Source organism: Anopheles funestus, chromosome 2RL (assembly GCF_943734845.2).
Source record: "Anopheles funestus chromosome 2RL, idAnoFuneDA-416_04, whole genome shotgun sequence".
Classification (NCBI taxonomy): domain Eukaryota; kingdom Metazoa; phylum Arthropoda; class Insecta; order Diptera; family Culicidae; genus Anopheles; species Anopheles funestus.
Genome location: NC_064598.1, coordinates 3,043,442 through 3,068,253, shown reverse-complemented (window position 1 = coordinate 3,068,253; position 24,812 = coordinate 3,043,442). Strand labels below are relative to the sequence as shown.

At 41.5% G+C, this 24,812-nt stretch overlaps 1 protein-coding gene and 2 non-coding genes across 8 annotated transcripts in view; 1 reads left to right on the top strand and 2 right to left on the bottom strand.

Moving 5' to 3' along the window:
* The window catches only part of LOC125762566 (protein winged eye), a 286,165-nt gene that overhangs the window by 107,379 nt on the left and 153,974 nt on the right, over positions 1-24,812 (top strand). The gene's annotated exons all lie outside the window — the stretch shown is intronic.
* Positions 5,342-5,413, bottom strand: Trnap-cgg (transfer RNA proline (anticodon CGG)). The gene has a single exon. It is a non-coding gene; the product is annotated as a tRNA-Pro (tRNA).
* On the bottom strand, positions 6,026-6,098 carry Trnar-ucg (transfer RNA arginine (anticodon UCG)). The gene has a single exon. It is a non-coding gene; the product is annotated as a tRNA-Arg (tRNA).

The following is a 24,812-nucleotide window of genomic DNA, read 5'->3' as shown; positions in this document are numbered from 1 at the left end:
TAGGTCTACTAGTTGTAAAACTATTACCATGATGGCATCCTTTCCCAAAAATGCATACAAAAGAACTATTTCTTGTTACATAGTTGTCCTGTTGTTCAGACTTGTACGCAGTCATTTTTAAAAGAAAACATTTTAAAAGTTTAAAAAAATATAAAAATGTTGTAAAGCTCAAAAAGACTAAAGGAAACAGCTTAAGACCATGTACGGATTTCATTCTCGCAACGTACAACCGTTCGGAATAAACATCTGTCCGGTCAAACTTAAGGTTTTTGTATGAATCATAAAATAGTGTTTTAATTTACGCGAGAAACCAGATCGCGCAACGGCACGGGGGGATAAAAATTCGACGAACCATATTCACATTATGCATTCATCGGGAGCCCAATTGGGAGACATAAAAAAACCGCAAAACGTTCAATTAAGTTGCCTGCGGTGGCAGGACGAATGAAACATTTACCATTCGCACAAGGGCGCATGGATACACGTGGCGGGGGACGGTGGTGGCACCGGTAGCGGTAGCCGAGACGTGCGGATTGCAGGCGCGTGTCCAGTGGAAGGCAGTGGAAAAAAATGGAAGCCAACGGGTGCCAATTTGCTGCCGAATGGTTGAAATATTCATGCACATTTGATGCGAAATATTAAAAATTCAATTTCGTACCGCGGGACACACGACGGAACACAATCGGAAAAGTGCAGTACGAAATGCTGCAGCACGTTTGCGCACGGTGCATTCGCGCGTACGGTTGAATGGCCATATTCCAGCTTCCGACCGCAACCATCCAGGGGAAAAACGGAACGGAAATTGACATTGACTGATCATTCGTGAAGTAAAACGCGTCGAGCGATGCCGGGAAAATGAAGGTAATGAAAATAATAACATCAAACGTGTTGGCAGATAAGGGAGAAAGAATCGAACTAATAAAAAAAAATCAGGCATTTAACTTTTGCACATTATCAAAAATTGTTCGCTGTACTTTTTTTTATTTTCTCTTCAAAAGTGTGAAATATTTCCATTTTATCATACATGTATGTTGGTGAAGCAGCAAGATGGTTCAACAGCACACATGAAGCTGGAAAGTGGATTGGAATTACCACTTTCTTCACCTCGCAAACATTTTTTCACCCAATTTCCTTTCCTAAAGGGTGTCTGACTGACATCGGAAGAAATGTCAATATTTCCCTTCATCCTGGCATCGCGAACAAAATCTTCACCCATAACGTGATTGTTTCCTTCGTGCACTTCCGGCACGATGTCAAGTGGATTGATGGCACAATTGATGGTGCCGCATCATGGAGACACAGCATGACACTTCCATTAACAGCTGACGAGGTGCTTATGTTACATGCCTTGCTTCGCGACAAATATTCACCACTTCGTTATATTTGCGATAGCAGGAACAGGGAAAACTCTTCTTTCCATTCCAGCTGGCATGGCGCGTTCTGCTTCCATTTTAAAGATTAAGTAATATTCCGTTGTATATTTTTTCAATTTAAATATTAAACACAATCAAGTACCTAATCCACCAATTCTCTCTAAGTGATCCGTACGGAATGGTAGTGTCAATAAAATGGTAATCAAAATCATCTAAATGAAACAAATTAACTTTTGCCGATTGTAGGGTGATAATGCGTGCTTCACAATATTTCCCCTACAAAAAAAATATAAAGTTCAAAATTCATGTCCTCACCCTCTCACCAATTGCGTGGAGTAAGACGATTTCGCAGGAAGGAATTGTTCCATGTGCAATTTGGAATATTTTTTTTCACGCCCTCTCCCTGTCACGGGACTTTAAATTGATGTGCGAATATTTTGCCTATCTGTACACTCGTGGTGTGTTTGTTCCCAACTTTACCCAGCGCTGATAGTCAATCCATTACACTCAAGACACTTTTATCTGAGTACGAGAGTAGGTCTGAAGTCCCTCCGCTTGGAGGGAACATTTCCCCAATGTAGGAGGCATCGCATGCAAATAAACCAGCTTAGATGCTCGTTCCAGAAGTGCTTTCAGAAATAATTTTCAAAATGGTGCAAAACTCGCAGGAACGTTCCGACGAGACAAACATATAGCTGCACGGTGGGGAAAACACCGCCACACATTGTCGTACGGCTCGCTGTCTTCCGTTTTGGCTCGCTGTTGTTGGCTTGATTTGATTAACAATTTGTTTTTCCTGCCTATTCCTTTCCTCCGACCATGCGTTTTTTGTTTATTTCTGCTCTGCAATTGCTGAAAGCTTTTTGCATCAATTGCATCATTTCGTTTGCGTCCTTTTTTTCTGGCAAGCAGCAGTGAACGGGCGGTTTATTTGAGGCGCCCTCGAAAGAACGCGTTCGGGCACTAATTGATTAGCATAATAAAACCATTTTCAGTAAATTGTTATTTTCACGGCAAATACCTTGGTGGTGGATTCTCCGCGAGGACGTAAGGATATTCCTCCAGGGTTTTTGGTTCATGTGTTTTTGCGATATACGGTTTGTGTTGTGTGGGGAGATGTATAATCGTGCCCAATCAGGGCGGAAACCATTCCACCACCGATATTGGCCGATATCGAAGGATTGTTGGGCTTCTGTGCGACCGGAATCCTGGACCATCTGTGTATGTGTGCACGAGTGTGGCCACGTGATAGCGCTGAGAGCGTCCCCGTCCGCTTGCGGTATGGAAATCTTCCTCATACTTATTCAACCCCATTACCAGAATTGCATCTTCACTCATCCAAAACCATCCCATCCGGTTCCGGTGTTTTCGTACGGAGCGTTTAGCAACATCAATATGTTGCGCGATGCATAAACCACAACTCAGTGTAGTGGTTCGCGTCTGTTCGCCAATCCCGCACATGCTCCTTTCCTGAGGAATCGGAATTGGGTGGGAATGTTGATCGATTTTCAATAGAATTTAGTTCGAAATGGGTGGGACAGAAATCCCACCGTCGGAGCACGTGGGCACGTTACAAGCACTTATCGGCCAACAGCCGCGCTAAGCAGCTCGACCGGAAATGAATCCCGGCGAAAGACGAAAGATGACATTTCCTCCCAGGATGCCCGACAGACGTTCGGTTGCGTTTCCTTTAACTATTGGGTCTCTCTACTCACTCTCTCTCTCACTCTTTCTTTCTTGTGTATTGATCGGATACCAATTTAAAGGCTTATTACGGACGTATCGAAGGGTGAATGATTCTATGTGCAAGTGTATGCCTTTCCCATTTAGCTTTGATCGGTCGCAATCAAGAAGTAGGGGGGCGTGTGCCGGAACGCGCTCCGTAGCATAGATTGAATATTTGATGTACTGTATAGCCCGCGGGAGGACACACAAATACAAACACACACCCACACATTGCTACATCTCCAATTCAACTCTACCGCCGTTTGATGCCTCGCGGTCTTAACCCCAAAAACGCGTATCCACTCTGGGTGGAGAGTTGATTGAAAGATTCAATTGGTAGCTCTTGCTGATGGGGTTTCGATTGAGCGTAATGCTTGTGCCGGTTTATTATACCGGCTTTTAGTGTGCTGGGAAGGTATTTTCTTTAGTCGGTGAAAATTTTCCTGAGAGCTGTTTCGCCTGCTCGACAGACGGCAAATGGGTTTGGATGCTGCAGATGTTGGCTAAGCTAGGCGTTTGATCTGTAGAGAAAAAAAGTAATTCGTTGCTAAAAAGGTGATTTGCAACGAAGCATCAAAGCTGCTGCAATATGGACGAAGAAAGTGTGCAAATTCGATTTGATGTTATATCATGCTTTGGATATTGCATGACAAATTAAATATTCGTATTCTTCAAGTTTCTTAAAGGGTTTGCTTTAGCTTCTTTAGGTAATGTTTTAAATTCGCTTGTATTCTTCTAAGAGAGGTTTACGGTTTATAAGAATTGATAAGGTTTCTATAGATGTGAATATTTAAATCAGTTCGTTAGTCCTAATCTCTGATTTATTTGTACGATAAAAAGAACAAAATGTAACGTATTCGGAATGAAGTTTAAATCGCATTGGCTCTACAAAAGGGACATTTTTATGGAAAACGAGTTATTTTGTTGTAATAGTTGTAACAAAATGTCCCCTGTCGGCCCTGTAGGATGCTACAAAGAAGTTAAAAATGAAACCATACCTCACCTACATTGCCAAGAGCATTTTAAAATAACAAAACTCTAGCAACACCCATTCGGACCGATGCAGTAAAACCGTTCCCGAAGAAACCCTTGTAGACCGTAAAGGTTGGTTCAATTTGAAGCTTTTCAATGCGAAACCATTACGAAAGTGCAAAAAAAAATTCCAATTCCATTCCCGGCGTTCGACCGGATCCCTCGAGTTCTCGAGACACTTTGCATAAATTTTTCGGACATTTACGAGTTCCAGCGTTCCCGCGGGCCTCGAGTTAGGCAGGCAAATTTTGAACGGGGTCTGTACTAGGAGAGGGCGAGTTTTGCCCATAACCTTCTTGAGAACACCTTGAACGAACGCGTTTCTTCATCATCTTGCTCTTCGTCCCAGGGCGATTAGGGATGCCGGTGTTGTTCCTGACGAACACACACACACAATTGCTGTTTGCATTCAAATTTGTCCATAAAACTTTATTTACGATACTAATTTATTGTTATTTTGTGTGTTGGTTTTTTTCTGCGTTTGTTTGTGCCTGATCGTTTTGACTACTAACATAGCGCGAGAAAAAAGGGTCTTAGATGCGCAGGATGATGGTTGCATTGTGGGAGAATTGCCTTACGACGAATACTATTTTTATAGCTTTAGAAGATTGAAGCCCACTGTTCACAAGACGTTGGCGCGAGTGTGCAAACCATTTTCTTTTTATTTAGATCTAAAGTATAACGGCCTCTAAGGACCAATAATCGTTTATATTTGAAATGTAACGATAGTTTCAGGGGTTAATTCTTTCCATATTTTGTAAAACATATTTGAAAAATGGTGAAGAAGGATAAATTTTCACATTAAGCTACGTTGCATTGATATATGCTTGAAGATTGAATTTGCACAGGAAATACATTGAGCAGTTGTAGAACTAAAAAAAATGCGATAAAACAAATGTTAAAGCAAACACAAAAGATAAGCGAAACATAACAGAAAGCAGCATCGAAGCAACAACTCTTTCCCTATTGGTTGGCACACTTTTCGCTTGATCATATTCGCAACCATTATCAGGACGGTGTTGGCACACGAGAAGCCACGCCTTCCGAGCTTCAAGTTGGTTGCGAATTTTTAATCGATACACACACAAGATAGTAAAAACGAAATTTTAACTGTGGAACCTGCCTTTTGGTACAACAATGCTTATTACTATTAAATAACATAATATGTTAAAAAATAAATACATTTTGCTAAAAATATTATCATCAACTTGGGGCTCGTCCGGGAATTGAACCCGGGACCTCTCGCACCCGAAGCGAAAATCATACCCCTAGACCAACGAGCCACGCTTGAAGGACGCGCTCTCTTTGAAAATCGCATTGTGAGCAACGCACGTAAAAGTTCGCGCATTCCGATCGAATTATCGCATAAAGGCCATCTGCCAAAAGGCTTGGATAAAGTGGGGGTCCATGTAATCAGTAATGCTGCGACGCTATGATTGGACGCCCTGGCCTGCGCATGAGTCGTATGGTGAGATCTTGACGAAAGAACCCGTGTTAAGCATGCGTAATGAAATTTTTTTTCGAGTGTTAGGGAGGAAGGGAAAGCTCACCCGTCGTTACGCGACATTGACAGTTAATCAATCAAAGTGAATCAAACTGCATGTAGAAACAGCTGTATGCTAGATGATCCAAAACATAATCAATTTTGAACTTCTAATCAAAGACTATGTGCGATACTTTCGATGTGTCGAGGTCTAAAGTCATACATAATAATAGTTAAAATTTCCTTTTTTCTAACTTGTGTGAAAAAAGTAAATGTTATCTATTGAACCTGCCGTTTGGTAATACAATGCTTATTACTATTTAATAACATAACATATTAAAAAATAAATACGAATTTTTGCGAAACATTAAATTAACCGTTTGAGAAGTTCTGCAAAATAAAGGTTATAGGCGCGCCCGTCCAGGAATTGAACCTGGGTCCTCTCGCTCTCGAAAGCGAGTATCATACCACTAGACCAACGAGCATTGGTGGAAGGCCGCGCTCTCTTTACTAGCCGCATAGTGAGCAACGCACGTAAAAGTTCGCGCATTCCGCTCGAATTATCGCATACGAATGCTCGTGCGCGAAGGTCTCTTTGACCACGTCGATGCGTATTTTTAGCACCATGTAATGAGTAATGCTGCGACGCTATGATTGGACGCCTTGGCCTGCGCATGAGTCGTATGGTGAGATCTTGAGAGAGTTATGCGAGGTTAAAGAAATATGTATGTTTTTTTTCCTTTTGCGAGTGTTGTAAGGGCAAGCTAACTCGTCTTCTCGCGACATTGACAGATAAGCAATCACACTTCGAACAAAGTGAATCAAACTGAATGTAGAAACACCTTTATGCTGGATGTTTCAAAACTTGATCTATCCATTATGAACTTTTAATTTTTTATTTTATTTTTTTTTTAAAGACTGTGTGTGATGCTTACCTAACTCTTGATGTATCTGAGGTCTAAAGTCATGCATAATAATAGTTAAAATATCCTTGTTTCTAACTTTTGTGAAAAAAGTAAATGTTAACTGTTGAACCTGCTGTTTGGTAATACAATGCTTGTTACTATTTAGTAACATAATACATTACCGTGGAAATAGACGTAGAGCGACATTTCTCAAAAGTAGCTTAATTTGTAAACTGTGATGAAATAACTCTATGTGTTTCTATAGCAACGACGTTTAGATGCTGTTTTTTATATATGGACTTTTCATCGCATTTCATCGAATATTGACGGCAAGTCAATAGTCGCGGCGAGAAATGTCGCTCTAAGTCTATTTGCACGGTTAAAAAATAAAAACGAATTTTTGCGAAACATTAAGTTGAACGTTTGATAAATTCTGCAAAAGAAAGGTTATAGCTCGTCCAGGAATCGAACCTGGGACCTCTCACGCACGAAAGCGAACATCCTACCACTAGATCAACGAGCATTGGTTGAAGGCCGCGCTCCCTTTGACAAACGAATCGCGCATTCCGATCGAATTATCGCATAAAGGCCATCTGCCAACAGGCTTGGATAAAGTTGGGGTCGATGTAATCAGTAACGCTGCTATTCTATCTATCGTTCTATTGTGAACTCCTTATCAAAGACTATCGCCCGCTTATCCGAGGTAGCGCCGTTTTTATGCTTCCGTCGCTTATTTTAGTAAGCTACAAAATGCTTTTGACAGCGACATTAATTCTTCAGTTTTTAAAGCAGAGAGTTCGAATTTTTATTTTTAACATATCTAGTTACTCATAATAATCAGAAAGAAATATTTGAACCTTCTTTTGGAAAAATTTAAAACAATTTAAAAGCAATTTACGACCAATAGGAGTCGCTAGCATTGAAATAAAAAGCTAACCAAAAGCAAAACCCCATACACACAGATATGATCTTCGAAGTAGAGAATTATAAACCCTGATACGAATTCTTTGCACAAAGGAAACGGTACATATTTTTTATCTCACTTTTTGCCTTCAACATTGCAGTATTCCTCTGTTGCTTGTTGCAAAAACACACTCACCGAACACGGCACAGCGCGTTCCCTCTACACAAAAGCTTGGTTTTTTTTTTCGCCCAAAAATGCGTCCGTGTCGGCATACACGCGGTCGGGGGGTTTGAAATCTCTTCAATGGAACCATAAATCAATGTCACTGCAAGTGCGCCATCGTTGCCGCGATGTTTGCTGAACTTCCTTTTACCGCTAGCGATTACCGAAGAAACTGGAGTCAAATAAAAAAAATTGCTCAGGGGAACCCAATCGATGAAGTTATCGAGCAGTTGCAATGACATTGTCTCCGGCCATACAGGCGCAACCTCCATCAAACGCATTGTGACACGGTAAACGTAACATTGATCTACGTCTCCCCTGTGGAAATCCGGCAGCCAAAAGTCGGTAGCTGTAATTAAACACTTGCCCCATTCCGATGCTGGCCCCGACGTCCCTGCAATCGAAATGGCGAATTCTTGGCGATTGCTCCCTTGGGAAGCGAATAGAGTGGGAGGTCAGCACAATCGAGTTATCGAGGAAGCAAATCACAATCATTTGCCAAATTCGCAACAACCAACGAAGAAGATGATGCCGTTACTAGCTTGCTCCGTTGACGGAGACGAGTGTGGAGATAATTTCCATGGAGATAATGCCTCGGCAGAGACGCTGATAGAGAAGGCTGTGAAGGTGAAGGAGGGTTCGTTGACGCCACGCTAGGGAATGTACCAATTTTCGTATCAATCAAAACAACTCCTCAATCACAAGAGGTGGTCACCTTTCGGTTCCTGAGTGGGCGAGTGTGATTCACGGCTTCGAACCATTTGGTCGAAGGTGGAGGCGTTTCGAGGAAAGCTAAAATTACCAGACGCGCCTCCGATTACAACCCACGCCGCGTAACAGCAAAGGCGGACGATTATTCGGTTGTATTTTCTGCTTCGAAAATCGAAGATGATCTGTAAAGATTATCAGTGTGAACGTTGTGCGCCCGTTACCAGCCAGCCAGCCAGGGCAGACGAACGCAAAACTACTGGAAGCACGAACGGTTGAAGAATATCACCAGAATCACGTCCGAAATGAGTTTTTAGGGAAATTATTCGCTGTGTATGTTTTCTGTCTGTGCAGGCACCAAAACCCGAAACGAGAAAGGGTAAACACGGAAACCCGACGAGAACTTTATCTTCCAGCGGGACTACCCGCTGGCATGAATCAAAGAGGTGAATCTTCATCATCGTTCTAATCGTTAGAAACGGCACCGAAGAAACCGGTGTGACAGGTTAATGATAGGGAACCGAAATTGCAAACCCAGAGCGCCATTCACGTGGTGATTCGGTTATCGAATCGGGTTCAGCTTCTCGGAGGGAGAGAAAGAAATAAAAACAAAAAGGATTCCTTTGCCCTGCAGGCGCAGTAGCGCCGGTCATCGCGTAACCGTGGAAAATTATCACTGCGATATACTGCGAGCATTCTCCGAGAACCGATGGGGGCATGGTTGTGAGGTTTTAGAAAACGGCAAAACGCAACGTCGAATACTCAACCTCAATCGCGTTTGATGATAGGGAACGTAACCGAAATAGGCCATACCTCTGGCGGGATGAAATTAGATTTCAATTCCCAGCTAACTGGGATCCACAATACGGTACGGTTTTGTACGGTCCAGAATTTCGTGAACGGCGCAGAGATGGTTTTTTTGTGTATTGCTTTTTTTCGGACTCTCTATATGAATCGGTTTTAGTGCAGTAATTAGGCATCGAAAACACCATGGATTGGTGTGTTCGCATAAAATACGGTAGCGTGATAAGTCAGCATCTTGATTATAGTGCCCCAAAGAGACCTCACTCTCCTCCATTGGTTCTCTTGCTCACAAAGTTCCGTCTTCTATTTGGTTCTACGATGTATCATCCTGCTATTTTGAAAACCCATTCCAGTCAGAACGCGGGTCCCCAGTGACCGACAGTTCGCTCCCCACGGATGAAAGATTTATGTTTTCAGTTGACCTAACATCCCACTCCCAAGAAGAATGTTTCACTTTCTTCTGGGTAACCGGAAGGCACCACACTTTCTATCCGGCACAGTATTGTTTCCTTCGACTGCTGTGTTGGATTGCCATCAATGGCGTAACTGTATAAATCAAACTAATTTATTCAAAATCGTCCTAAAACCCTGACCTGATCACTCTCCCAAGTTGGTGGATTCTGTGAATGAATAATGATTTATCGCAGCTAATTACGGAAATCGGTCCCGGGTTCAATTCGATTAGAGCTGCCATCGGTTGACGATTGCGGGTGGTATGCGTCTTTCCATGGAAAACATTCCCCACAATCAGAGGTTTAATCTTATCGATCGATTTACTTTAAAAATCCGTGGTTTAAGGGTTTTCAGTATATTTAGAGTTCTACTATGAGAGAGTTTTTGTTATGATGTTTTTTGGTTAACATCAGACAAATATTGAAATAGCTTGAAGAGCAAAACGCATGTGTCTTGGAAGAATGTACGTTTTGACATAAACGTTCAACGTTCTACTTCAACTTGCAAAGAATCCAGAAATGGTCGAAAAATTCTTATTACAACACAGAACAACTGTTAAATGCTTGGAAGTAGAGAATAGTTATTGTAAACAATACAAAACATTTGAATGATGTTAAAACCTACTTTTTATGCTTGTTATGTTGCCAATTGGACCCCCTCAAAACCCGTATCGAGATAAATCCCTACGCCCAAAAGCGTCCCAAAAACTCCATCACGGCAGCAAAGCAAAACCCCATGTTTTCCTTGATCAGCCCATCAGGCCGGAATTGGCAGCCCACGAACACTGCTTATCTTTGGCAAGTATCCCTCGCCTCACGGACGACACCCACACAAATCGTCCCTCGCCAATCGCCCTGCCTTCCCTGACCTCTCTCACACTGTGGGTGGGCGCACTGCATCCCCAAACCCCGTTTCGTATCCGTTTTGCGCATCGACATTGCATCTCGATGCATTTGCAGACACACACGCCGGTTGGTTTCCGGTACCGTTCCGGAGGGCTTTCGGGCTTGTAGATTTACGATATGTCATTTGCATAATTTACACTTCCACCCACACCTGTGTATCCTTCCAGTGTCTCCCTTGCTGTACCCTGGAGAGTTCGTAGCAATCGACGCGAATTCGATACGCAGTCGAACCTAAACGTTGAATGGAGTGTTTACGATGGGAAAACATTCCGTGTACGCGCCATCGCACTCGCGTTCGTCCTTGCGGTGGGGCTGATGAGCGTTTGGGGCTGTTTTAAAATTTATTTAAAAGGATTTATGATTCGTACGGCAGTGCAAATCTTATCTCGTGTGTGGCAAGAAAACATTCGTTTACAGCATGTGAACGGTTTTTTTTTATTTTAGTTTGCGGCATCACACACGACGGCGAATGCTGGTAAGATCGGTTCTGCTTTGTTCGCGTGCACATGTCGATCGCGTTGTGCCAAAACACAAACCAAACCGCAGAAGGTGTTTGAAAAGGTTACACGAATTATTAGATCGTGTTGCGTTAGCAATAGTTTCCCGCTCGCCCTTAACAATATTGCTGGTGGATTATTTAAGGAATTTTTGTTTTGTTTCGTTTCTCTTTGCCACAAATGAGCATACCACATCTTGTCCAAATTTCGTCTTGAATGGTGATCATCATCACCACAATCATTGGAATGGCCGGGGATGGTCGTGGGATATGGGTGGAGCGCGCGATTGAGCAGATCAATGGACGCGGGCAACTGATGAGCGCGAAAATGTGGGCGCGAGCGTGCGCGCGCGATCTCTCGTACGATCGCCACGAAGCAATAACTGATCCACTTCCGTTCCATTACGATCAGTCTGCAGGGGGTTTTCCCTTTGCCGGCCACCCTTAAACAATCCCTACCACTGCTCCACCTTTATGTTCCCATTTTCCACCACCCACCGTCCGTAATGTTCACCCCCGCGGATCCACGGAGTACGAGGTCCGTTCTGGGTAATAGGAAGATTGTTCGCGGTAAAATGATGCTCAAGTCACGAGAGTCCGTGTACCGATGGTGAGGCAACGCAATAAACGAAAGTTGCAGCAGCAGGCCTGTAATGGCGAATAGTAGAGGGTGAAGAGAAGAAAAATAGCAGCCTTCTTGGATGAGCAGGGAAAACCAAAAACAAAACAGATGAAATAGAGAAAAAAAAGCAGGTAAAGATCACTTCAGTCTGAGCAAAATAAACGGCTCAGATTTCCGCTGCGGGGCCGCAGCAACGCTCTCAGCAATTCCCATTTCGATATTGCGATACTCCACGTGGAGTTGCCTGCTTGCGATGGCTGCGCGATTCCCTGGCAACAACAATCGGTGCCAAAACCGGTTTTTCCTTTAACTTGGCAGTGCATGTGTTTTTCACTCCGGGCCCTCCATTCGCTATTGCGCTTGTGTGTACCGTGCGATGGTGAATTGCGCTCGGTGTGTTTGATTGCGTCTATTCTGCCTCGCACGTATTGCGTTTTGGTGATGGTTTTTGTACACCTTTGGGGTACAGCCTTCTACCCTCGCACCCCCCCCCCCCCCCCTTTTTTCCCCCGCCTACCCCTAACCACCATTTCGCCGAGCGAGGCAACGAGAACCACGAGAGTCACGAAGACGCCGCGGAACGTCGTACGACGCCCGCACATGAATGAAGAAGCAAAGAAACTTCTACTCACAATTCAGATCTCACTGCGATCGGTTTCCTATTCACCTGTACAGTGCATGACGGATTTTGCGTTACAATTTTTATGAGTATTCTAATTTAGAATTTTATTTAAATTAGACATTATTAACAAATTTTATATTTTTTCGGTGATACTTTAATGTCTGATTTGGTGATTTAAACACAAAATTTAAAAATCTTTTCTGATTCAATTTTTAATTCCATCAACTAAAATCCAAAAACCAATTGAGTTGCACTGTATCTCACCCTTTGAGCATCCAGTTCGCTTCTTCCCGGGAACACGGAGATGATTTCGCGTTTTTGTATTCAGTTGAACTTTTTCCCGAGTTTCTTTCTTGCTTCTCACGGCCCCACCACCACCATGTCTGCCGTGCTTTGTTTGATATCATTTTATTCTTATCGCGATCCGCTCATGTTCGTCCGTTTCGAGAACCGTTCGTTCTTGTTTTTTTTTCGTTCGTTTGATTTTAAATGCCCCGTTTTATGTGTTTTTTTTTTCAACCCAAAAACTCTGACTTTAAACCGTTTATCACTCACAGATGAAGTTTTTGGGTGAGTACGCTCGTCAGTTCTGATTGTCCCACAGTCGGTACCGCCGCCTGTCCTGCGCCTCAATCACTTTCAATTACGTCACCGTGCGTCCCTTTTTTTTGTATCCCTTTACAAACTCACGTGAGTCGGCAGGCGACAAAGCTGAGACAGAGAAGCCACGGCAGAAGGATGTTGTAGAAGTTCCTTCTACCAGTGTTTAACAAAACGACCATTTCCTTCGGGTCGGGCACTCACGTTTTCGCTGTCTGCGGATAATTATGTAGCGATAGTGGTTTGTGCATGTTCGTCATTATTTTTACTGCGGGGTTGAACTTTTCCAAACGACTTTTGATAATGAAACATTAATGTTTCGAGTTCGAAACTAGCTTGTTTGAGTGTGTAGTTACAAGAAAAAGTTTCACCTTGTAACTTGTCTACGGAGTTTATGTTGCTGTGGGTCGTTTTACTCTTACAATCAATAATTTCAATGTATTTTAAATATATTTGTATTCTTTAAGAACGTCCAGGCGGTTTTAATGTCTCATAATCGTTTCATATTGAAGACATTGTATCAGAAATGTTATTAATTATTTTTCCGTTTGTTGTGTTTACATTTTTATTTAAACTTGAAAGAACAAATCACACAGAATTTTATATTTATATTTTCATATATTTCGAAAAAGATGTTTTTAGTTCTTAGACTTGAAGGATCCTGTTCCTTTTGTAAATTATTATATCTGACCTATCAGTTTCTCTATCGATTGAAATTTCCCAGCTTGTCATATGACCGTTGAAATCATGTTTAACCAAATAGATGTCTAATTTTAATTAATTCAAAATAGCGAACATTTTTAGCTTCCTGCTTCCTACCGATATATGGTTGAATGAAGGGCGTAGGGCAATATATCTCATTAGTTTTCATTTATTTAATCTATCACCATGCACAAAGCGGGAAAGGGTGGTTATTCCTTCTATTGTGTATGTCCATGAATGTTGGAAAATGAATATACTAATACCAATCCTTTGTCGAAAGATGCTTCGGACAGGAAATGCAGAAGCCTTACCGGCCCGTCCCTTGTCTGATACGCTTATGCACTCGAACCGGATGCATCTGAGAAGAACCAACTCGTATCAGTTTCGTTATTATATTTAATGCACAACCGGGCAAAACTTTTGGGTGATAATTTATTGGTGGTTGCTGTTGTTCTCGGAAATACTTCGCCCCTCGGGGCTAGGGAATATCGGTGCGCGTTTGCGAATTGAAATTCCAGCTTTAGGCCCTTTTGTTGATGAAATACTTGGAAGATTTATCATTCCTGGGCGCTGCTCTCTTTCTCAACGGGAGCTCGTCGAAATTCCATAGTGATTGCGCTTTTGCCGTAGCGATGGAAAAATTATGGCACACTTTAATCTTCTCGCTGCTTTGCATGCTGATTGAGATAGTCTTTTAGGGGGTAGTTGTTGAACATAATCCTTCTCCATAAGGTTAGGATTTAATTTGGAGAACCCCTCGCGTCTGATCAATAGTTCAGCTTATCATTTTATAGTTTACGTTAAGCTTATATATTGCTAGATAATAGATAGAATGACCTGTGTAAAATTTAAACACAAATAAATTTTTTTCTTTATGAAATGTGTTAAAATTTCTTTCCAATTGTTACCCACAAAAAAAGTTTGAAATCTACAGGAAGACTAACCACACATCATTCATCAACAAAAAAGAAACATTTTAAATTTGGAACTGCTACATGAAACAGGAAAAAATAGAAAATTGGATTTGAAACGAAAAAAGGTCAAGAAATTCAATTCTGCTTCTCAACTTTTGTGGCCTCCTGGTTTTGCTTTGATGTTTCCAAATTGAAAATCAATTCCCGCTGCGTCAAGCGTAAACAGCTCACTGTTTCGTTGCCGCCAACACGGTTTGACACACATCGCTCTGTTGCATTGCAACGTGACGTTCGGTCTTGAAGAGTATGATGGAGTCGCCGGAATATTATTTCTGCCAAATGCTACCGGATTCTAATCTTTCCTAAAGCTTTCCTTTCATTCGGGCTCAACATACGCGGGGGGTGTTTTTTTTTACGTGGGAGCTGTTCCGAGTGTTCACTGTATTCTCGGTAGAAGATTGAACATATCTCTCATCGTACGGTACACGTCATACTGTCAAATGCACAAGAGGAACTCGATCAAATGCAACTCTACAAGATTTTCGAACAGTAAAAAATGCAGTTTTAAGTTTATTTAAAGATTAATATTTGTCTTTTCCAGATCTTTTTTGTACATGCCGAGAAATTAGAGCTAAATTATGCCCACAAATCTACATTTTTCGCCTCGTTGGCACACTGCTTGGTGTAGTTTATTTTAGGCCGTTGATTTTACCCGCTTTCGAAATGCCCAGTTTTTACCCACGTCGGAATGCCACTGGTTGAAAGAGGTAGCACATTATTGTTTGGACGTGGAGACATTGCCGTAGGATGGAAAAGGAATGACCGCATTTAGAATATTTCTGCTATTTCCGGACGTCGCCTAGAAATAAAAAAGTGTATTGTTAGTCATGGTCATGATCATTCCTATAACTATTTTAGATTATAAAAACTACACTGTAGAAATTTTTACGTAAAGCAGCTTACAGTATGTATCATACCTGTTGATGTCTAACCTTTTCCATGACGGTGATTGACATGAGTGTATTCACCTTCACGTCACGAGCTACAGTTATGCTTTGGAAGAACCGTCAACTCAAATGTGATTTGCTGCCTGTTGCTGAACTATTTCCTACAGCATTGACTGTACTCAATCGTGGAAATCAAATAAAGAAGAAAGGTAGAAGGACAGTGTGCTGACGCGTCTTGGTGCAGGTAATGAAGTTTTCTGCTCGAACCAGACTTTATTCGATTCCCCTTTGCTTATTTCCAATGCTCCAGAATTACATTTGCAATAAAATTACGTCGTGTCTGTTGCTCGCACAATGGACGTATGATAGAAATGGTTTCTGTGGTCAGGTTGTATTATTTGATGGCAGAAATTCGATAGAAGGAATATCTTTCTCACAGTTATAAAGTCCCTTTGATTTTTGAAGAAGGTGGGCAACTTCGTTAGTATTGTTAGATTACACTTAATGTAAAGGTCAAGCGCTTTGATGGTTGAATGGCTCCAAAACTGTATCGTTAGTCATGTAATAAAGAAAAATAAAAATGAGACTGCATTTTCAGTTTAAAATTTACTGGGCGCCTCCATTTGCGTGAAACATCACTCACATTAATTTTCGCATACTATCTATTTTGCAATTTTCTCTCTTTTTCATTTTATCATCGTGTATCACCAGCATATTTAGCTGCATGGTGAATCAGATGCAAAATATAAAAAAATGTTCAAACCAGCGAGAATACCGCTCTGGGTCGGATCGGTAGGAATCGGTCAACCTGTAAAACGATTACCATTATTACTCTGTTTATTGTTTTCCATTGATAAGTATTTATGACAAGCGGCATGCCACGCTGTTGAAAATCTGTCACACGGGTTTTACAACTGGGCAGGGATGCTACCTGTTGTCAGGAACGCACGCTGATGGTTACATGGTGGAAAGCGAAACATCAGATACGAGACGAGATATCAGGCTCGTTCTGTTTGTTGTGCAGTGCAGGAATCATTTGGGGGAAATTCGTGTGCGCTTATATGCGAATGCATTTACATACTAATTATCGAGTGATATGTGGGCAAACATAATTACCTGTCGCATTTGTGTTCGCCGGGTCAGTTTCGATGGGCCACTCGCTTTTGATCGCCACCGTTTTGTGTGTGTGTTCATTGTAAATCCTGTCCCAATGTGTCCAGTGGTTGGTTTTTGGACTATCGTTTACTGTTTGGCCACCTATTATCAACAGTAGTGGTTGCCGCTGTGGGAAACTTTCCGCCGTACAGTGAGTTGCAACGGTGTGTGGATGTCACTCTTCCTACGAGAACGAACGAATGAATCATGCACGATCAGGAATCATTAATGCAGCACGCACACGGTTCTCGTCCGATCGTCGCCATCGTGCTGCCACCATTTCGTGACTTTCCAGTGAAGGTGATGACAGAAATACCTGTTGAAATAGAAATACAAATAAACCCATTAAAAGATGTCGTCTTCCCTTCATATTTTGTCAGTTGAATTTGTTAAAATAAAATTAATTCGAACAAATTATTATGTATAAAATATCATATGATACAAAAATATAGATAAATACATACATAAATGATACAGAAAAAATAATAACACCCCAATAAAAAGCTATAAAGTCAGAAAAACTGCAACGAATAGATACATCGCATTTGCTCAAAACTAAAATCATCTTGTTACATTCATCACTTTTGAAAGCTGCAGTACGCATCGGGTCCCATTCCTCTAATACGCCACGTAAATTCATTACCTTAAACCCATTACTCCGTAGTACCAGGTCACGATGCAAGGTGACATGTTCCCCCTAATGTCACAGACAAGGTGTAGATTATGCATCCAAATAGTCAAGGAAAGAAGCACCTCGCAAATTGCCACGTTTTGAAATGCATTAGGTGCACGCTGTTGGAGCATCGTCTTTCGGTCGGAATGGATTCAGTTGCATAGGATCAACTCGGCACAGCATAAAACCATTACAGTTGTCATTGCCCATCAGATGGTCCAGTTTTCAGATGCTGCAATAACGACTCTACCTGTCTATCACAACACTGTCTGTTGTGTGTGGATGTTATTATTATCGATATAAACGCAACCTGCACAAGACTTTTCCCTATTGCTAACCATTACTACGACACGATGACTCTCGATGGTGTCCCTTTGTGGAAAACTTATTCAGCAACACAGGTTACAAATTTCCATACGATTTTCCTGCGTTTCCCTGCGATATCTCAGAAAGGTAAAAGGCACGTTCTGTGTCAGGTGTTTGTTTCGATTTGACGCCCAGCTAAAAACGTGTACCTTTGGGGGAGCACCAACACAAGTGCAATTATCAAATTAACAGATTAAATCATATCCGAAAGCACCCCCGATATGGTGTCGTACGCGATACGATACGGTGACGCATGAGAAGTCCCCCATCGTCGAGTATTTCTATTCGAATTCATCATCCATTCCATGGCAGTTGTGTTGCTCGTGACACCTTCCTTACCTGGTAGTATTGTAATGAAAAATTACTCACCCACACCTCGTTCACTCTCAACGTCAAATGTTCGCTTCGCGTTACACCATCGTTACGTCGTACAAGTTCATTGCTTAATTGTACAAACGAATAGCAAATTACAATCCTTCGCGGCAGTACAAGAAAGACGAATCTTTTCAGGATGGCGAGGAAAGTTCTTCAATCTAGGTTCTATCACGTGTGTCTGTCACGATGCAGGTTAAAATGTTTCATAGAATGATTTTTGACACATGAAGTCTTGTCTCGTTGGCAAATGTATCGGTGTGTAACGAACTTCTTCGCGGTTTATCATTAAGAGCATGAAGGGAAAGAGTTTGTTTTTTTTTTTCTTCTTCTAGGTAGTGAAACTGCTTAAATTAACGATAACGATTCTGTTCGCCGCGACTTCATTTGGCAAATTGACAAATAGACTCAATTTGGCAAAAGCAGAAGTAGACAAACATCCGTTCCAGCTATTGTGATGTCGGAATGTTCCGTTGCGAGTTGGTATCTTAGACCGTGAAAGTAGTGTAGGAAAAGCACGAATAAATTAGGTTTTTGTGCAAATCTTGGAATGGGAAGGAATTTTGTAAATCATTTTTTTTTTGTGGAAGTGAGATTATACGATTCCTTCAGAGATTTAAAATATCTCATAGACAAGAGAAGTTAATATATTTTCATTCAATTTATTGAAATCTCTGTTATTACTCATGCATAATAGTTTTACATAACTTTTGTTTGTATTACTAAATATTAACTTAAATTGTGACATCTCCAAGCATCATGACAAATAAACTGGATCCACAACGAACAACTAACTTACTACCGCTTGCTGATACAATACTTCCAAAACTTTATCTTGCCCATAAAGTTGGGGAAGAAAAATGTACAAAATTTATAAATATATTTCAACTTCAAACTGTAACTCAATCCATTTCGTGTGCCACAACTTGTTCGTCTGGGGCAAACGTCTTAAGAAGAGTGTTCAACTGCAAGTGCTTTTGCACTGCACAGAAACGAAACTTTTGCGGGACGAAAATAAAATCCGAACCGAAAACTAGCTGGACCGAAAACGTTCAAGATAGTGGCGCTGGGTGAACAAAATGTGTGCATCGTGGCCGCACCAAAATGGAAGATCAAGTAAGTTTACTTGTAGCCCGCTTCAGAGCGCATATAAATAGTGGCAACTAAAAGAAAGACACATTTCGCCCGCGGAGCAGGAACGTGCCTGGTAGACGCATCTTGGGGATCTAAGGATTTTCCAACGTTTTGTATTGTTTTGTATGTACGCCTGTATATGAGCGCGAACTGGTATGATTGTTGGAACCACCCGCAGTCATGTGGAAGAAGAAAGTCGAAAACTTTTCCATCCGTTCGCATTTGTACGTGGGATTCAAGGGTGCAAATGGGGAACTAGCTGTGGCAACTATAGGATGTAGGTAGCAGCTAACGAAGCGAGAAAACGAATCGCCCGGACCAGGGACATTGGAACGATAGGAACAATCTTTAATCCTTTTGCTTCTTGGGAGGAATCTTTTTTTGTTGTTTGGAATATGTATTTTTTCCCCAAAAAGGTACGTTCAAATCCAGTGCCAAAAACACAACATCCCAGACACGCACACATCCATACATACTCGTCTCGAGGATGTCTCGTAACCGAACCCGAGGACACTGTTGTTCGGAAGACCTTTTTTCTCGAAGGCGTGCTGGGATCAAACTTTTAGCTGAATCAGCGCCAAAGTCTGTAAGTAAATTATGAGCCATTCGTGGACAAACAAAAGTCACACTGTACCGGCAGGCAAGTTGAGGCAAGTGCTGGACAGATTCGACACAATCGTCTTAAGAGACGGAGAAATGTTGGGGTTTGTTGGGGCTTTTGAATGGCAATGTACTACAAGAGGTTTATTTTATTTTACATTTGGACTTTTTCGGTCCCGCCTTAAGACGATATGTGTTGTCGCGAAATCGTTCGGATAAGCTGCGTTATGAGTTTAGCCAAGCGATGGGAAATTATAAACGAAATACATTGGCAGAAGGCTAACCTTGCGTTATTTGAGAACGGAAATTTGTTGGTTTTTTTATATCTAAAATTACGTTACAACATGTACAGTACGGACCAATCATTGCAGTTGCCCTTTAAGGATCGCAGTACCAACCAAGACCGTTTTAAGTTATTTTCGCAAAGCAGTTTTAGGTAGCCCAACCCTCCATATTATCAGCTTGCATGAACTCAACTCATTGAAAAGAATGTTCGACACACGAAAAGAAAAAAAAGGGTCTGTAATTTTTTCTCCCCCAATTTCAATTTTTTGTAATCGAGAAAATTTCAACTTGAAGAATGAAGCCGGAAACCGGAAGAACTAACGCCGCCCGTGTGGGGAAGGGGCACACGTCAAAAGCGCGAAGAAAGAAAATCCCATTAAAATGGAGAAAAGATCCCTTTAAAAAATGGGAATGCGAAGTGAACCAGCAAGAGCCGTCCGAAGGACGCAACCCGGTAGAAGTTGATGGAATCTATGCGACCATTTTTAAGATTTGCTCCTCGTTTGAAAGTGGTCCGCCCGATGGAGGAAAGGAAAGAAACAGCCGGAAAAGGGACTGCCAAAAAGGGAAATATTGGAGAGGAGTGCGTGCTGCAAGACGTGTTCGTATACTGCGATAGCATCTTCGCAATCTACGCCATGGGATGGGGAATGGGGTATCAACGTTGGGGACTAAGACGAAGCTCCCATTGGAGCGTGAAGTAATTTCGTAGGTTTTTTGGTAGGCGGAAAAGGAAAAATGATGAATGGATGCGTGTGCATCATGTGCGTGGTATGGTGCGGCTCCAAAAACTCCTTCTTGCGATGGCGTGCCAGAGAAGCGTTCCTAGTGCCGGGGATTCGATTGTCTGCTTCGGTAATGGATTTACCGTCACCCTGCTGTAGCTCGGCTTCTTCACGCAATATTATTCCGGTAGATTCGACGTTCGGCGCGCATAGCCGTTACAGAGATATTTACGAAACTGGTGTCCAGTTTTTAAAATGCTTTTCTGAGCCGGTGGCATGCTTGATGCAATATAACTATAATTTATTGAATTAGAGCTAAATTTCTAGCAAAAAGTATCATCAAACGTTATGTCCTGGGTAGTTTTCTTCTCCTTTTATTAAAAGATTGTTGCTCCGGTTGCTTTTTTCTGATGTTTCTTTTCTGAAGATAATTCTTTTTTAATTTACTTAAATTTTTGTGTAGTTTACATAACAACTGTAGAGTATTACGTGTGAAAATACTAAACGAAATGAAAAAAAAAATACCATGTGCAATAGCCTAACCATGAGAGAACTTAAAACGTATTCCCAAAAACATCAAAAGATCATAAAGTGACCAAACAAAGTTAAGATATGGTTAGAAGCAAAGTTCCAAAAGTTAAAAAAATACTTTGTTTCTTTGACTCGTCTCCTGCAGGGTCAGCAGGATACACTTAAAACACGACACAAAAAGAAAAACATTAGCTTGAAAAGGACAATTTTCGAGGATTTGATTTCAAAAAGGATTTACACCAGAAAGAACATCTTCTTCGACTAGGCTTTTTGCTTTTTGGTGAAAGAGAGAAACAATAAAACACAATTTTACTTTTGAACGATGAAATTTTTGTTCGGACACAAGTTTCTTGCACTCCCGTTGTGATGTCTTCTTTTTTTTTGGAAGAAATGAAGGGTTTACATTTCATTTTACTTGCAAAGACGGTTTTCTGTATGACCCTGCTGTTCGCTTGCTTTTGTTATACAAGAAGTCAAAGAAAAGGTTTTTTGTTCTACTTGGAAAAAGAAAGAGCTACCGCCAGTAAACAATGGGAATATTTTTGTGCTATTTTTTAACGCTTTTCCGATTACAGAATTAAATATATTTTCCCATTCAGAAAAAACACATCCTTGTGACCTTCTGTCTGTTTGTCCTATCATTTACGAAGCGATAATACTGGCTATTATTACAAAGGGAAAATACGTTGGAAAAAACGGCGACGGAAATTGGAAAAAACCAAAGCTTATTTTTACGTGATTCCAAGTTTCCACGGGATCCGGCCTAACGTAGAGGGTTGAAGCTTTTCCTCATGTTAAGCGACGCCTTGTGTTGTCCAATTTGTGTGCATTTTCCGAGCATTTGTTTTTGTCTGTACGGTGTTGTGCATTTTTATCCAGTTATTTCTTTCAAATTAACACAAAGCACGAGCCACGACAAAGCCACCGGGCATCGGGACAACAGACAGGACAAAAGGGGTTGCATCCGTTCGGATGCTTTTTTTTTGGGGGGCGGTTTTTTAGCAGCTGCATTCCTTGTTGCATGTGCAATATGTTTTTTATGCGCCTATTAACAGCTAGTTTGAATAAACTGCCCAACGCACAATACAAACACAAGCACAGAACCTATCAGTAAACTGCCCATGCTCATGGCAGACGGATGAAATAGTTCGCATACATTTCGGAGGAAGACTGATGAGCCGGCGATGATCAGGGATTGGGGAGACGTGCGTTATCAGAGGTACAGATCAGACAACATTTGTTCCATCAATTTTCCAACCCGTACCTGTCAGTGAGCCCACTTTAGTTTACAATATTTCATGTGAAATTCCAAAACACGGCCGTTGGAAAACAAAAAAAAAAGAGGTGCGTTTTTAAATCATTTTTGGAATGCATTTCACCCGAACGCAGGGTGGGAAGTTAAATGGAGCTGCAGTGCGTTTTACGGGCGCATTGCAGTGCACCTACCAGGGCCAAGAATGGAGTTGAGTATGTTCATATTATGTTCATGAATGCATTTTCCGTACCTTCGCTCGTCCCACCAACCAGGGGGTTGATGTTATTGTGCGTAATATGGATCGCTTTCTATGTGGATCCATTCTTTTTTGTTAGACAATGATCCAATATGCAAAGATGGAAGAAAAAAAGACAACTATGACAGTTATTTTGCAATGAACAATTTTTTTTCTTTCCTGTGACGTTCCCGTGGTATGCAAGGAGCGTGATCCCTGGGCAGACTAATATGATGAGTATTTTTTCGTTTTGTTTTTGTTTTGGGTTATTTTTTCCTTTCGATTAAACTGCATCCGTGATAAAATGGAAATATGGGCTTAAAAATTCTGTTATTAATTTTCCGCCTTACTTCCTGGTGCAATTATTGAACAAAGGAGCGAATAAAGCGAGATAACAGATTTTAGTGCTGCTGCAGCTGCAGTTTACCATGCGTTGGAGTAATACTGATCACGATTGGCTCAGCTAAAGTGGAGGCAAAAAAGTGAAATAAATTTCTGGCAAATAGTATTCATTATATTTTCAGCTTTAATAATTCAACTTTAACCAGAGTTTATTGAAAATTAATTGACATATTTTCAAGTGAACTAACTGTAAAAGACTATTCTTTCATTTCTAATAAACACTTGCTTAGAGCCTCACACGAGACATCCGGTACAACTAAGGGAATCATTTCAAATTAGTCATGTTTTGCTACCGAAACTATCCCTACGCTCTTGTTCGATGATGCGTTCATGCCACTACATGCCACCCTTCAAAAACGATGCAGTTTCATAAATCGAATTACCTGAGAAGATGATGATGCTAACGACGAGTCGGCCAGACATCCGACGCGCATCCGTCCGTTCGCTGGATGGAGAAATTGGATTAATGACGGCGCTTGAGTTTCGCGTTTATTATAGCCTGGGTGTCTTCGCCAGCGAACGTGTCACATGTGGGCGTGCTTGAGACCGAAGCCGTTGCATCGCCGTGCACGCCACCGATGGATGATGCCAAGCAATTTAGGTCACTTAGGAAGCACAAACAGGTGCCGGTGACCTGGGATGGTGCTTGTTGCTGGCGGGTCGATCTTATACTGACAGTTCATTTAATTAGCGTGCTGAGCTTCTTGCAGCTCCAACCATAGTTTTTGGGTGTCGTCACCGGTTGAAAAAGCTACCGTGCGTGGTGGATTGGTCATGTCGAAGGACGAAGGACGCTTATACGCGTTCACCAGTGGCGATGAATTGACGTGCAATTGAAACTGATGCCATTCGGGACGAGCGTTCCATTTTACTGTGAGTTTGTTTACGGTTTTTGTCGTATGTCCTTCGTTAGGAGAAGTTTGTTTACCTGTGTAATTTAAACCTTGGCGAGTTGGTCTAGACTTGAACTTGAGGTATAGGGCATTGTAAGAAGAGTTTTTGGATACAGGATAAAACTTTATGTTCCGATTAAATGTTGTTGTAAAGTAAGCTAATGATGAATAAACTTATGAATTTAGACACTTTGTCTAACAACTATCACCAAGATCTGTGCCCAAATCTTCGTTCATTTTCCAAAATTCTTATAAAACAAAAGTTTTATGTATATTTTAACGTATATATTCCACAAAATACAAGGATAATCCCATTTTAACAGTATTTTTTCCAAAAAGGAACCACTTCATTGCTCACTAATGGAGCATACCGGTGAGATCTCGTCCATTCCCCTACATTTGGTCCTATATACATAGATTCTTCATTGTGTGAATTCTAGAAAACAATTGTTCCAACACTTAACAGTACACGGGTGTTTCTCATTCCCGGCAGTATCAAAAGATTAATGTAACGACCGGTCGTCCTGAGTCGTTCAGAATTCAAGACAGTCTGTTCCTGCATTGCACAGGGATGCATTTTACACCCGTAGATGTGCTCACGTTACCAATGGAAGCTGATGTTGTTGCATGTTGCGGTTCCTGATCCCCAACAGCCCTCCCCCCAACAAAATACGTCACTGCCGCATAATCCCGACCCCTGATAAGCGAACGCGTTCGAGCATTAATGAGTTGTTGTGGAGTGCTTTGATTTCAATGCTAACGGGTACGT